At 43.3% G+C, this 14,501-nt stretch overlaps 1 protein-coding gene across 1 annotated transcript in view; it reads left to right on the forward strand.

The window, feature by feature from the left end:
- TRABD2A (TraB domain containing 2A) overlaps positions 1-14,501 on the forward strand; it is a 113,794-nt gene that overhangs the window by 81,812 nt on the left and 17,481 nt on the right. The window lies entirely within an intron of this gene.

Raw genomic sequence — 14,501 nt, forward strand, 5'->3', positions numbered from 1 at the left:
TGGCTCCATGTCTAGTTGGCAGCCGGTGTCAAGTGGAGTGCCCCAGGGGTCGGTCCTGGGGCCGGTTTTGTTCAATATCTTCATAAATGATCTGGAGGATGGTGTGGATTGCACTCTCAGCAAATTTGCAGATGATACTAAACTAGGAGGAGTGGTAGATATGCTGGAGGACAGGGATAGGATACAGAGGGACCTAGACAAATTGGAGGATTGGGCCAAAAGAAATCTGATGAGGTTCAATGAGGATAAGTACAGGGTCCTGCACTTAGGATGGAAGAACCCAATGCACAGCTACAGACTAGGGACCGAATGGCTAGGCAGCAGTTCTGCAGAAAAGGACCTAGGGGTGACAGTGGACGAGAAGCTGGATATGAGTCAGCAGTGTGCCCTTGTTGCCAAGAAGGCCAATGGCATTTTGGGATGTATAAGTAGGGGCATAGCGAGCAGATCGAGGGACGTGATCGTTCCCCTCTATTCGACATTGGTGAGGCCTCATCTGGAGTACTGTGTCCAGTTTTGGGTCCCACACTACAAGAAGGATGTGGATAAATTGGAGAGAGTCAGCAAAATGATTAGGGGTCTGGAACACATGAGTTATGAGGAGAGGCTGAGGGAACTGGGATTGTTTAGTCTGCAGAAGAGAAGAATGAGGGGGGATTTGATAGCTGCTTTCAACTACCTGAGAGGTGGTTCCAGAGAGGATGGTTCTAGACTATTCTCAGTGGTAGAAGAGGACAGGACAAGGAGTAATGGTCTCAAGTTGCAGTGGGGGAGGTTTAGGTTGGATATTAGGAAAAACTTTTTCACTAGGAGGGTGGTGAAACACTGGAATGCGTTACCTAGGGAGGTGATAGAATCTCCTTCCTTAGAAGTTTTTAAGGTCAGGCTTGACAAAGCCCTGGCTGGGATGATTTAATTGGGGATTGGTCCTGCTTTGAGCAGGGAGTTGGACTAGATGACCTGCTGAGGTCCCTTCCAACCCTGATATTCTATGATTTTATGAGCTGGCAGTCTAAATAGACAACACAGACAAAGGCTGGTAGGGGTGGGGGACAGAAGCACAGAAAGGGGAAGTGACGTGCTCAAAGTCACACCAGTAGATCTGTGGACCAGCCAAGGATAGAGCCCAGGTCTCCTGATTCCCAGCCTAGTGCCCTACCTACTGCCTCCCAGTTAAATTTGTCTGTAAACCTTAATGGCCACTGGAAAGGGAAATGCAGCTAAAACCACGCTCAAGGAGAGCAGCATCCTGTCAAGCATGAGATGCACATGACACATTCATCTGATCAGTGGATGTTGCTTCAGTGAGGGTGGAAGGTCTAGATAAGGAAAGGGAAATATTTATCTAAGTGCAGTAACAGCATTTACAGTAAGGAGAAATCCTTACGCATGCAGCAGGGAGCTCTGGTTATGGGCTATCTGCTTAGCATAACGAGGATCTCTCACACCGAGCAGGGCAGTAATGAAAGGCAGCTGATAGTACCTGTTCAGGCATGCATAAAGATTATATACATACCATCCTTCTGCACTAACACACTGCTGCATACAGCTTTCCACCGTGGAGAAAAGTGAATCAGACACAGGTTACTTGGGTTAGGGCATTCGGGTGTGTGACACAAGTTCAGACTTTGTCTGTCCTTGGCCTCGCCAGTACATATCAGCTGCCAACACCACTTTCTGAACTCCTGTCAGGTCGAAGCAGCGTGTGAATCCCTGATGGGTTCATATTGATAATGACAGCCATAGATAGGAAACAAACACCAGCCACAGAAGAAGGCATAATATTCCTTCCTCATGAGAAGAGCTAGTCCTTGCCAGGTACTGCTCCAGTAATTGGGTCATAACTGAACACTGAATGGCTGACGTTCAAATGCAGAAGAGTTCACATGGACACAACTGTGAGCGTGAAAGCAGCTTGTCCCAGAAGCACGGTCCTCGAAGGAGTAATGCCCTCCCGGCAGGAGCACATGCAATGAAATGGGCAGGAATAAGCCAGACATTTCAAGATACCTATTCCTGAGTTTTCTTCCCTGTCTTTCATTTTGTTAGTTTATTTCTTCTCTCTCTCAAGACCTGTCTGCACAACAACTTACATGCAGTGTGCCAAGGTGTGAATCTACAGCAGAAATGTACATCAAGTTGTTTGAAACGGGAGTACGGCAAAGTGCCCTAGAGCAGTGCTACTCAAAGTGGTGGTCCATGGACCAGTGCCGGTCCGCAAGCCATCGGCTGCCGGTCTGCGCACACATTGGAAAAAAAAACATAGCTTGAGAAGCACTGCCCTACAGAACTTTTAGTGCATGGGAGCAGAGTCTATGCAGCCAGTTAGTGTGCGGCAAGCTGGCGTGTTCTACATTCATTTCACACCCTGGCTTGTCATGCAGTAACTCATTATGAAAACAAGCCCTCAATTTATTTGCCACTGTCGTCATCTCATACAATCTTCTCTGGCTTCCTCAGTTCTCTATCTCTTCGCTCTCTGGCACCTGCCTCCCTGTCACTTCCCTTAGATTTTTAAAACCATTCCAAGACATCTTTGCTCTTCCCTTCATCCCTTTCTTCTCCTTCCTTCACTTCACCATTCCCCTCGCTCTCCCTTTCAATTGACATGCTCCCTTCTCCATTCCCCCCACTGCACTTTCTCTTCTCAAATCCCTCTTCTTCCTCGCCCATGGGGGAAGAGCTCTTGTACTTCTGCAAGGAAATGATGCTGTGGGAAATATCCAACCCTGCGCCTGTTGAGCTCTAGGTCACAACAGACACTTTGCACGCAGCCTGCAGGAAGTATACTGCTGCTTCTCACTCTCCACACACCAGTCAAACCTTTCTCAGTGTTTCCAGCATACTTTCTATGCCCCGCCTGCTGGAAGTTTCCAAGCCATTTGCATTGTTTCTTCTCTTCCCCAGGGACGGACACTCACTCACTCTGTACAGGGGCCAATTTGGAAAGTGTCCCATTGTCATGTCTTTCTGTGGTACTTATCTGGCCACATCTGAGCACTCTCACATTCACATATGTATTCTCACAGCACCCCAGCGAGAAAAGGCAGGGCTGTTATCCCCCTGGGGAACTGAGGTACAGAGAGAGGGTAAGTGACGTGCTCAAGAGCACACAGGAAGCCTCTGGCAGAGCAGAGAATTGAATGCAGGTGTCCCAAGTCACATACTTGTGCCTTTAGCCAGTGGATCATCTTTGTATTTGGGTGTATGTCTTTGCTCTTCTCATCAGCCCTTGGCTTAAAGAAGTTCAATAACGCCACTGTAGATCATCCAGAAAGCAGTACAGGCCCCAGATCATGTTCCTACTGAAAAAACAAGGGCTGTATTATTCTGAAGCTATTAACACAGACTGAATGTTGGCAAACTGTCAGTAAGGCTACAAAAAGAAGGGCTATGGTCAACATTTCTTCTGTTACCAAAAGAAAAAAAATCAACCAATTACTGAAGGAAATAATGAAGCTGTTCACTTACTATGACGCAGATTTGTATGACAGTAAACCTCCAGGGAATGCTGTTTTCTTTCCCTAAGTTTTTGTTTTGTTTTTGTTTTTACAGACCGCCCAGAAAGGGGAATTGGTATGAACAGCCCGATTAGCCAATGTCTGAATTAACAATTCAGCAAGTCGTTAGAGACTTAACATCTCAGAAACACCAGGTCTTACTAGTTTTCCTGCTTTGTGACTTAATATGCTCTAAATTAAAATTAATTCACAGACAGTCCAGCACCATCTAAGACATGTGTACTGAAAGGAGCAGTCGTAATCAGGGAGAAGGTTTGTAGGTTATCACAAAAGAGGGATTGTCACTGACCAAGTGCACAACTGGTAAATAGGTGCTAGATTGTAATAGGAGAGGGACTTGGTTAGAAAGAGAGATGACATGCTACTGTTTAAGGGACTGAGCCAATGCCTACTGGAGTCAATGGAAAGGCTCCCACTGACTTCACTGGGCTTTAAATATGACCATAAGGCATTTGTCAGACCCCATCAGTGTGCAAGACTCTACATCATGCCATGGGAATTTTAGATGGTCAACTCTGTGGGGCAGGAATTGTCATGTCCTGTATATTTGTCCAGCACCTAGAACAATGGGGTCCCACCCAGACTGGCCTCTAGGCATTACTGCAATAGAAATGTTAATTAGTATCAGTTCTTATGATTTGTTTATTGTTTTGAAAAAGATGCAGTTTAGGGCAAGAAGCCTGAAGAATCTTAATTAAAAGTGAAAGTCGTAATTGTGACTGGGTTTACAGTCTGCGGGACAGAGGAGATTGATGACGTGAGCCAGCAGAAATCTTTGTAAAACAAAAAAAAGAATTCAAGGCCAGGATACATTTGTCGTACTTATAGGGAGGTTTTAAAAAACCCTAAGGAACAGACGGTAGGATTTTCAGTTACCTAGGCAAGTTGGGAGCCTGATTCCCTTTGAAGGTCAACTGGAGTTAGTAGGGTAATTTGCTTAGGCACTTTTGAAATTCCCGCCTACAGTCTAAATAATCAGACCTGGGACTCCAGGAGTAAATAGGGAATGCAGCCAGAGCTACTTTGTGCAAAGGGTGCTAAACTCACGCAGTCGGTTACTGGAAAAGCCAAGAGACGCAGAGTATAAAGACATTCAAGAAACACACTCGGCCCCGAAAGAGAAGACTGATTTGAAAAAAAACAAACCAAACCCAAAAAGAAGCAGGCAAGTGAGATCACGATATACCAGATTAAGTCAATTTTGCCTCTCCCTGTGCGTGAAGGGCCTGATTCCCCGCTGTGTTACTCCGCTTCTGGGATGCAGCATCATTTGGAGCTCCATGAGTGGAATAGAAGGGCAGAGTCCCAGAAGATGTGTGAACATGTGTAACTTGAGAGTGGCCGATCCAACTTAGCAGCTTTTCTGTCTGTTTACTCAGTAGCTTCTTGGAGACTACAGCTAGTGTAGGATTATCATAATGACAGGCTCCAATGGGGATGTAGTCTGTGGAAGCGGGAATCATTTCCAAAGCCCCACGGGTCGCATGAAGGGCACTCAGCCTGGAGTCTATGACAAATATACACAGTTGAAGTTTGAGTGTGCACAAATACCCCTTCCGAGGTATCCGTGGAATCTTCAAAATAAGGTAAGTCAGAAGAGAGAGAGAGTTGCAGAGAGCAGATCTCGATGGTGGTCGGCTGGCAGCTCCTTGTCTGTGCTAGAGTTCCCTCGTTAGTGGAAGGTGGTGGGAGATTGTTTCTAAAAAAAGCTAGTGTAGACATGTCCCCAAAGCCCTTTCTCTGGAAATCTCCCACCACTGGGCTACCACCAACACAGCTCTCTCCAGTCATAGCAACCATGAGAACACTTATGCAAAACAGTGCATAGGTGTTTTTACCACCACGTTTCCTAATGCTGCTGGTCTTGCTGTCATGGTGATAAAAGCATGACCAGCCAGTTTACACTAATACCTCCATCACTGATAGGGCTGGCGCAGCTGCAGCTAGATTTCCAGCAAAATGCCAGTGCAGATACACCATTGATAGGCAACCTGCCAGAATGGAAAGGTTTTTTTTAATTTATATTTACTCAGGAAAATCTTCCTTCAAGCCATGATTTACTTAGTTGTCAGGCATTCAACGTTTAAGACTTGTTTTGAAATAAGTGACCCACACATTTGCCAAGGGATCTAAATCTATCCACAGAGACTGCTGGGTAGAAAGGCAGCTTGATATGATTTATGATTATGTTTTGGATTAGGGGAATTGCAGCTTTATTAAATCAATTTTGGAAATAATATGTAACTGCATCCTCTATATTGTACAAGGCCTTAAGCACAACAATTCCGAGAAAGTTTCCTATTCAAATAAGTGAACCACAGTCTAAGTAAATATAGAAAGACTGCCAAATCCGCCCATCTGAATGCCAGCAATTGCCTATGCATTAGTTGTTTGCATGGGAAAAAATGTAAAAGAATAAAATGTCATTTTTTTTCCACCCTGCTAGTAGAAAACACAGGCCATGCATCTGAGGATTTCTTTAACTCTTTCAGTGAAACAAGTATATACGAAGTGTATACTTTAGGGATGTCAGAGTATAGAGAATACATTTATTTATTTATTAGGGTTTTTATTACTTTGCAATAAACAAGAGTCCAGGCAATGCCTTGGATGCCTTTGATACACTGTTAAAATTACACCCAATAAGCAGATCTGTTAGTTACCCCAAGATCAAATCAAATAACTCCGCAACAACGTAAGTATAACAAAAACTAATTAACCTCCCCAGCAGAGTCCAACACCACTGTTGCTCAGTCCTACCCAGTCTAGCTGGAGATCAATCCAGAACGCACTCGATCTGCACGAGGAATATATTCCTTTGGGATTTGCCTTGATGATGATGACGAAGAAGAAGAAATGCAATATGGTGGCAAAAAAGCCATGTGACCTTGGTCTGCTTCTGCAGAAGCATCACAACATGGAAAAGGAAGGCTTTAAATGCAGCTCTAATCTCTAATCTAAATAGTTGTTCCATTGATTTCAGTGGGCTTTGGATTGATGGAAACAACTCTTCCAGCTGGTTACGCCAGATTTGTATTTTTCCTGTAATGAATTCTTCCCAAGTCTTTCCTTTCTGGCAGGATTAGATTCTTTAGAGTATGGTGCTTCCTGGCAGTCTATCCCCGCTCCTCCCCCCACACTTTAATCAGGCCAGTTTGTGAGAAGGCTCTGAAAAAGGCTCTAAAAGACCTGTGAGCCCAGAGCCCAGCCCCATACTCAGCTGAACTAAATGGAGATTGTGGGACCTGGTGAGATTTTATTTGTCTTGCACTTTTTCTTTTTTCCACTTGTCACCCAGTTGCCTGAAGGCATCTTGCGTACCTGCAGCTGGATGGCACATCACGTTCCCAAATTTAGGAGAAGGCCAGGAGAATCCAGGCGGGTTGTTGAATGGAAGTAGCTACATTTCAAAAGAGCATCTTAACAGTATAAACTTTAAGGCCAGAACTCTCAGAACCTGTTGGGAATAACCGTGAATTCCCCCACTGAAAACACTGGGAACTGAGTGTTTGAAAATCTGGGTACCTTCATTTACGTGCCTAACTGGGAGCTGTTGGGTACTGAGACCTTTCTTGAAAATCTGGCCCTGAAAGTATTATATCAAAGCAGCAAAAAGACTTGACTGTAAAATGTGGCTTTGGTCATTGGAAAAAGAAGCATTTTTATAAATGTATGGAACTTCCATATTTCAGGAAATGGACCGAATACACGAAAATGTTTTGAAAGTAACTTCAGAGAGAGACTCTGAGAACTTCTTAGTGAGGAATAGAGGTTAATAAACAACTTTGACCAGAGTCCGCAAGTCCTGCTACAGAGGTATTAACTGAAGAAGCAACTGAATCTTGTCGATAAGGAAGTGAGACAATGGAGAAGTGACAAACACTGATACCTGGGTCCCTCCGGTCTCTGAAAGTGTGTTCTCTGCTTTCAGTAAATTAGGTGAGAAGTAAAGTAGCTCCTATAAATTGAGGCCTGGAATTACTTTCAGTTAGGGTTGTGATTTTTTTTTTTTCTTTTTAACTGGAATAGTTATACCAGTACAACCCCAGTGTAGATGCAGTTATTTTCCTTCCTGAACAGGAATAGTATATAAAGCACCTTTATACTGATAGAACTGGTGTATTAGGTAGGGGGCTGTGCACTTTAACTAGACAGGTATAGTTAGAGCTTTACAACTTTTGCATGTGGACAAACAGCTTAGAGAAAGGATCTTGCTCCTCAACAAAGGACAGACGCTGCAAAATGACATGAGAAACTTGCAGCAACAGAAGAAGCTTCAGCATAAAGCAAAGACCAGCAACAAGCTCAAGAGCCAGGAACAATCCCTCAGCTCCAGCATGGCTTTGCAAATGTTGGTGCCCACACCCGGCCACACCACCGCCACACGCTAGGTTAACTCTGTCACCACCATTGACTTTGGTTGGCTGTTGAACTGTTATCGTAACTTAAGGTTTATTAACAGCTTATGATGTTTAAACACTGACTAGTTGGATAACATATGTCTGGAAAATAGATGTGGGATTTAACTTTAAGATTATTAGTTTTCAGTCATTTGCCTGTCTTAAACCACTGTTCAAAGCAAGTTGATGGATTAAAAGGCATGAATACTCTTCAAGTGGTTTCTTTAACTGAATTAAAGCTCTTCTTCAGTTTCTGAATTTCATTGGACTTAGCCAGGTCGTCCTTTCTATTTAAAAAACCCCACAGTTTTAGTTTAAAGGAAGATGAATCCTATTCCTTTTACCAGATTTCCCTTTGCAATCAGTACATTGTTTGGAGAATCTAGGAGATAGGTTAATAGCACAGGATCCACCTACTGAGTTTGGGAATAATTAATTTTGAGTTTAGCTCACCTAGAGAGCAGAATACAGGAAATGGCTCTCATGCTTATAGGAGCTGTAACGTCTGTTGGAGGTGTGCCTCCGGAAAGGTGCAGCAGACGAAGCCGTAACAGCACTAACTCTTTTATTGCCAGTTTTTGCTTCTTTTCTTTGTATACTAAATTATGCATGGTTAATAACTTAGTGCTGAGTTATGGCATCCCTTAGGCACAAAAAGCGCCTGTGTTGATAGACTGTGGGTTCACACATCCTTGAATTTGTATCACAGGGAACAATAATTCAGTTTTCCTGATCTTTGTTTCTCCAGGCTATAATTTTAGTAATTTGGGGGTTAAATTACTTTGCGCACTACATCCTAACTCCTACACAAACATACCCTGACAAGCTCCCATGGGTGGAAACAAACGGGTCTGTGGCCCTATGCAAGCCCATGCACTGGGATTCCTTGCACTAACAGGGTGACACTTCAGGCCAGTATGGAGGCAACCTGGACCAGAGCTAGTCCTCCCTCCATTGGATCCTTTGCTTAAGCCCCTCTTCCCCGTCGCAGTCACATGGCAACATTTCTTTCATCCAATTCATTTTATGAGGCTGATTCTTCCATCTCTGCCCAGTGGGTAGCAAGATACCATCTCTGTAGTTCAGGACAGTCTGGGTAGAATGGCTGATGATGCCAAGACAAATGGGAAATCTTTTCCAAGTGTGCGCTGGACACTACCCAAGTTAAACTCGGTAAAAAGCATATGAAACTTATTACATCAGGGATTGTTTCTGCTGTAGGCTGCCTCTGTTATGGCTTGCCAGGTTTTGTTGATATAGAATAGGAGGGTAATCCCATGCAGGTCACTCTTGCCTCCCAGAGGATCAGCTGTTTTGTGGCCAATCTTTTTTGCAAGATCGTTAATGGTAGATGAAGCTATCCGGGGACACACTCCTACAATCCTTTTCCCTGCTCCAGGTTATCATGCTTCATCCAGTCCAGCTCCTTTTAGGGAAAAGCAGAGATTGGTATTGACAGAGGAACCTCTGCTTTTGGAAGTCCCTGTACATGAAGGCATGCTTGTCTACAATCGCCATCCCCTCCTGGAGAAGAGCTCCTCGGCCTTGCTTTGGTGTATATCTTCTCCGCATTGGTCCTGGAAACTGTATCCTGAGATTACTCCCTTCCAGGAGGCCATGCTTAGGTTCCATTTTTATTACTTCTTCCCTGCTGCACCCCACTCTGCAGGGAAGTCATTTGGGAAAACATGAGCCTGTGGTAGAGACCAGCCCAGAAGTTCAGGTTCCACCTCATGTAGTGATCTCAAGGGAATACAATGCTGTATTTTGCACTGTCCAAGTCGTTCAGTGGAGTCTGCCTTCTCCTGGATTTAAAAAATGCAAACTTTCTGCTGCAAGTGCCAAACCCTGTGCTCTGTGAGCTGAGTGACCAATCTGCGGGACTAACCCGTGTGATGCCTTCCTACATCTCCCCCATGGACCTGATCTGCCTGGAATTTCTCCTTGTGTTTGTGTTGCTTTGGGTTGCTGGCAGTTCAGGGCCCTTCCTCGCACCTTCACCAGCTGTTGGGAGGAAAGGACTCTTCAGCCATCGGTGCCTTGATGATTGATTTGGTGGGTGAATGAAACTCTGAAGGGAAGCAAGCAGAGGGTGAGTTGCTGTTGTTCATATCTCTCAGCTGTCTGAAAAATGGAGCCAAGAGCTATGCTTCATGCTCACAGGACATAGTCTGTGAGGTGGAAAGTACATAAAGGAGGGTCAGGCTTGATCATACAAGTAAGCTTAATCCAGTTAACCAGGTTTCATCCTGGGCATATCTGTAGCTGTCATGGCTACTGTTCTGGATGTATTTCCTATTATTTTAAAATGTTTTACATTTCAGGAGCATTTTAGGAAAAGTGGTTACAGATTCTCCCTCCTTTCCTAGATGTTTCTAAAAAATTAGAAGACTTGTTTGTCTAAGATATTTATAATGGCTTGTTTTCGCAATCCATAAATTGCTAGCCCACAAAAGCCATCTGAATGTTCCTAACCAAGTCAGAGAAATAAACATCCTGACTTAGGATATCCCAGCGGTTAGGACCAGTTGCATCACTCTGTGGTTGCATCACCACAATCACATGCTACAGCTGTTCTTACCACTACTCAGGGGACATCGATCTAAAATGCATTTCCCGATAAACATTTTTGTTCACCCATATATATCCACCGGTTTGTTATTGTGGAACAATTTGTAAGTTATGGGTTATGCGGGAGTTTGAGGGAAAAGTGCTGAGATATTTCTGCTAAAGAAATACACACAAAATTACATGGAATTCAAGTTTTAGTTTCTTTTTTACATGGACTTTAAAAGAAAGGGCTGATCAAATTATTGATCTATCAGCATCAGATAGAATGTTTTGTTTAAATTCTGACAGCGGCATCATTTACAAAATGCATTCTTGCAACATTTAATAATTAAGAGACAAATTCTGGAACACCAGTGAAACCGCTACCATCTGGCACTTCCTCATTCGCTTAGCTAGAATTTTACAAATGTCCAAATTCACAATGGTTTGAGTTGGGTTCAGCAGTCCCCTGATGAAAAAGATATTCTTGACTTAATTATAAAGAATAGAACACCTCTGTGTGTGTTCAAGGCAGTAAAGGCTGCAGACCGGAGAAATTGAGCATGTGTGAAGAATTGTGTCACTTAGGATATTACAAAAAATAAAGAAACTGACCCAACCAAAACCCCTTGCCCAATAGAATCACATAATGCAGAACATTTGAGAGGGATGTTAGGAAGATTTGAAATTCAGGGGCCAATGCTTTAACTGGTTTGTAAGTGCATGTTGGTCAGACAGCTTTGTTATTTGAGCATATTGCCCATCACAATCCCTGCACTCCACTTCCTTTCAGTACAGATTAAAGGCTTGGTTTTATTTACTCTCCAGTAGAGAGTATGGCTGAGCTGGTGCACACAACAGCTCCTCAGTTCCCTTTTGAGTCTGAACACAGAAGAATAGAGATTCATGGCTCCCCACCCCCTGCCAGAGTAAATTGACCTCTCAAATGCATCACTTCACCTAGTGGTATGAGGATAATGGAGAGCTGTGTACAGAAAGAAAGGAGTAGGCTTTCTGATGGGACAAGGGCCTGGGGCTTTTCTTTTGGGGGCATTCAAGTGTGTTAGGCCAAAATAGAAAACAGGTGAAAGAGGCCTACTCCCTGTCATGCTTCTATGGACTCATTCTCTCATACAGCACGACTGTTTGATCTTAAACCTTGGGAGGGTGAATCCCCTCTCTTGTTGTTTATAGTTGCTTTCTGTGAGTAGATGGATCTGGTATATATAACCAGGGCTCTTACTGTAGAGGGGGCTTGGACTGTATGTGTTCCCAGAACAGAAACAAAGTAGTAACTACTGACAACTTTACCAGTTCTAAATAGAGGAGCTATCCCGAATATCCATGAGATCCTGTGGCTGCGGCCCTCCTCCTTTATCCTCTCTCTTGTTTGCTACTTTCGCACGCAATATCACATCTAGAATGAGTTTGTAAGCTCCTCGGGGCACAGGCCTTCTCTTTCTCTTTGTAGTGCAGAGTGTCTGGCACTCTTTTGAATGTTGCATAAACAAACAATATAACAATATCTCTTATGCATGACACATGAACAGCTGGGTGGTAGTGGTGTTGACTTCTGGTGGTTGTAACTGTTGTGAAATGAGTTTTTGAAGGCCTTATCACACGTCTGGGCATGTTTATGAGCACAGTTGTGTTTTCACATATACATTTTTTTTGTTCCGTTTCTCTTTTGCCGAGATATATTAGCACATGATTTCTCTCTGACAGTAGAGAGAGAAATCATTGTCCATCTGCTCATTGATGTCAGTGCAAAGACTCCCATTGACTTCAGTGCACTTTGTCTCAGGTCCTAAATCATTTTCTTAAAAGAAAATTTCAGTGTAATATAAAAAATGTTCTTATCACGCCATCAAATTACAAAGAAGAGTAAGGACCTGATTCAGGAAATCACTTAAGCATGTGCTTGGTTTCAGTGGTACTTAAACAGTTGCTTGACTGCTTTCCTGAATGGCAGCCTAAATCACGATTATTATTTTTTGTAATGTTCATAAACAATAAAAATTACAAAAAGGAAAATGCCTTACAGCTTGTCTATGTTACCTAACACTGCACATTTCACCGGATATCCAATACAAGTATGCAATTGTGCAACTTTACAGCTTGTCAAAGGTTCAAGACCAGGCAGTACAAAATCAGACACTATTACACAGACATAACATGTCAGGGTGGGGGTAACAATAACATAATCATACACAAATAGGAAAAAGAGGGAAGGAGGAGGCTGAGGTGGAGGGTGGGAAGAGGGAGGGAAAAAAGCAGAGAGGTGAAGTTAATGGAAGTCTGGCATTATTTGAGCTACCTCAGCATTTTTAAGCCAAATGTCATGACACCTATTAGGTATCAGATTTCTTTGAATTCCTATACTTGCTCTCCACGTGGATAAGCTAATCTTTCTTTAGCTGCAAACTCAGACAGGTCCGAATAACCACTGCTCTATTCTGGGCATAAGCCTACTCCTCCATTTTTGTAAAATCACGCACTTGGTAATCACTGCAGCCCTCAAGAACCAAAGGCTTTGTGGTGGAGTGAAACCCAGCGTAATCGGGCCATAACCTACGATATAATTTTCAGATGAGGATTGGTTGCTGAAGTCAAGGGCTATTTTCACTCTTGTGTCCACCTTTTTCCACAGCTGCCTGCCTGCCTGTCGGTCCCATAGTATATGCGTCAGGGTTCCTTTTTCTTTACTGCAGTTCCAACAAACCAAAATTGCTGTTAGGAAAAAGAATAATTAAAACTCAGATAGGGAGTTGCCATTTTGACAATGTGATATAGATTAGAACACAGGAAATACAGCTTGTTATTGAAATGTCTGAGAACCTGATATTTTTGACGCCTAAGGTAAGTGCTCCTGTTTTAAAAACATAGATGGCTGATAATGAAATAAAGGTTAAGAACCTTGGTATGGCTTTTGATCACTCCGCTTCCATGGAAAGCCATGTGTCCAACAGAGTACATCACAAATGTGGTCTCTTGTTTTAGTCCAGATGAGCACTTTGCGCAGGCTGCGCCCTTATATATCCCAGTCTGACCTTGCAACAGCAACTCATGCTTTAGTGATCATAGGCTTGATTATAGTCACTCCCGGTCTAGCGGGGCAGCTTGCAACTTGGTCAGAACACATCCTGGTGTGTGTTCCCTCGTTAGGCCCGCCTTGCCTGCTTGCCAGCAAATGCCAGTTGAGCTGGCACTGTTTGATTTTTAAAATCCTTTTGGTGACCTTTCTTCAGACCCCAGCCTGTCAAGTATCGGAGCTCAGACCACACCATTCTTTACAGATGATATCATTTCTCCCCAGCTGGGAGGTAATCTACTATAGTGAGCCTGGGGGTGTGGGACTTGCTGCTCCTGGACATCTATCTCAGTACCCCATACCCATTTTGGGGAATATACCTTAAACCCCATTTCTCTATACATGATTTTTAATCTGATCCTCTTGGTTAGTTTTATTCCTATGCATTTAGGAGGGTGTTTTTGATTGGCGTACTTTCTCTAACTGCTTGTGATAATTTTAACACCAAGTGCTTCTGCAGGAGGAAGGGAGTTCGCTACAAATTATAATTTTATTTAATAGCAGGCTGGTAAATGACAGAACAGGATACAGCTTTGAAAGTCTGTGCTGTACTTCCTGTGTCTCAGTCTGTTTCCCAGAATCTCTGTCTGATGAGGTATGAAAACAAACCTGAAGTCACAATCACAAGTCTTGAAGTCACAAGTCCTGGAGAGGATTTTCTTTTCCTATGCTGGTCAGCGTTTATCATAATAGACTGTCATAATTAATTCATTATGATGTCAGCATACAGGCAAAGCAGCATACACATCTGGTTGAAAATGGAGTGGACTTATAAATCACTGACAGAATTATGCCAGAGCCAGCTAAATCCTCTCCAAAGTTTAGTGGATTTTTGCTGAAGTTATAGGTGAATACCTGTCTCTAATTGCTTATTTTAAAGGAAGTGAGAGATTTAATTCTAGCCAGGCCAGGGCAGTGTCTGACCAAAGTCCAGAGCTA

Source organism: Eretmochelys imbricata, chromosome 5 (assembly GCF_965152235.1).
Source record: "Eretmochelys imbricata isolate rEreImb1 chromosome 5, rEreImb1.hap1, whole genome shotgun sequence".
Taxonomy (NCBI): Eukaryota; Metazoa; Chordata; order Testudines; family Cheloniidae; genus Eretmochelys; species Eretmochelys imbricata.